The sequence below is a fragment of the Leptosomus discolor genome, chromosome 9 (assembly GCF_034619465.1).
Source record: "Leptosomus discolor isolate bLepDis1 chromosome 9, bLepDis1.hap2, whole genome shotgun sequence".
Lineage (NCBI taxonomy): Eukaryota > Metazoa > Chordata > Aves > Leptosomiformes > Leptosomidae > Leptosomus > Leptosomus discolor.
In genome coordinates, this window is record NC_141399.1 from 42,094,126 (window position 1) to 42,095,611 (window position 1,486).

Sequence of the window (1,486 nt, forward strand, 5' to 3'; positions counted from 1 at the left end):
AGTTCAAAGTCCAAGAGGATGCCCTGGCCCCGCATGTATTGCACTTTTAGATTCTGAAAGCCAGATTTAGCTTTTAGGTACCTTTTTGTCTGCATCAGTTGAAAGTAAAGGTAGACAACTGAGGATTAGGGTCAACAATCTGATGCCAAGGAAATTAAATCTTTAGGAAACAAGGAGTAAAATGGCAATACCTTATTTTTATCCCTGAAGTAAGCAGTTGAGAACGTTCAGGTTGAGCAGCTCAGATCTGAACGCTGTCATCTGAAATCACTTCCTGGAGTAGAACCACACTTTACAGGACAGTGTGTCACATAACAAAGCTGACCTTCTTTTGTTATGCAGGACGCATGCAAAATCTGTTGGAATCTAGATCAATCAGCACAGTCATCAGCTGAAGATTAAATGAAAGTCACAACAATAATTGCAAATTCCTATCAGTTTCATCCTATATTACAGGGTGTTGAATTTTATCCATGTGAGACTTACACCTTGGAGAACTAGCAGTGGATATTCCTTATGTGCAGCCCATAATACAGCTACTAAACTGGTGCTTATTCAGGGTGCTGATTCAGTCCATTAAAAAAGTTAAAAGTACAAGCTTAAAATTTCCAACCAAACAGAAGGAGAAAACAAAAAAGTTTTCACTGCACTGTTTCAGTGACTCGTGGACAGTTCCTGATGCTCTTTATAGGAATACAAGGAAGATTTAGGCAGTGCAACCACCTGAACTGTTTGACTTCAGCATTAATTACGCAGAATTCAGAGAGACAACTCCATTTCACCTTCTATCTTAAGAAGCACCCTGAAATAAAATCAGCTTGCCTGTCAAAGCTTTTCCCCTCAAAAAAAACATTATTCAAATTGTTTTGCTAGGCATACATGAAAATATCCTACGATGTTACCTCTTTTCATGAGCGTTAAAATTGGAGACACTGTTGCTGTTTCCCCCGAGATTTTTCCAGCACATAGGCTGTAACCAACAAGTGACGTGAGCTACCTTCTGCGGCCCAAAAAAAAAATCCCAGCAACTGGAGCCCCAAGGCCAAAAAAACAAGCATCAAGTCGAGCTGTTTGCAAGCACCCTCACCTTAAACAGACTGATACTCGCTGGCAACTATCAATCTTGGCTACCCTTACTTCAGCTTGGCACAAGATGGAGTAAGGCAGACCAGAATCTATCATCTGTGTTGTACTGCTTTATTAAAAACCAAGGACTACACGAACCTCGCAATAAAACAAGGAGGCTGGAATTTAGGTCACCTGCTACTCACTGACACTGCAAAACATCAGCAGTACATCCCCCTCCTCACACTCCGTTGTTAAACCTCTGAAATAAGTCTCGCAAGAAAGAACAGTCCAATCTAATACTTGTATTTGCAATTATCTTCTGTATCTATCCTCCCGCTCCCTCCCACAGTAAAATATAAATACAAAATGTTCACAATTATTTCAATGGCAAATATTATTTTCTTCTTTCCCACGTTCT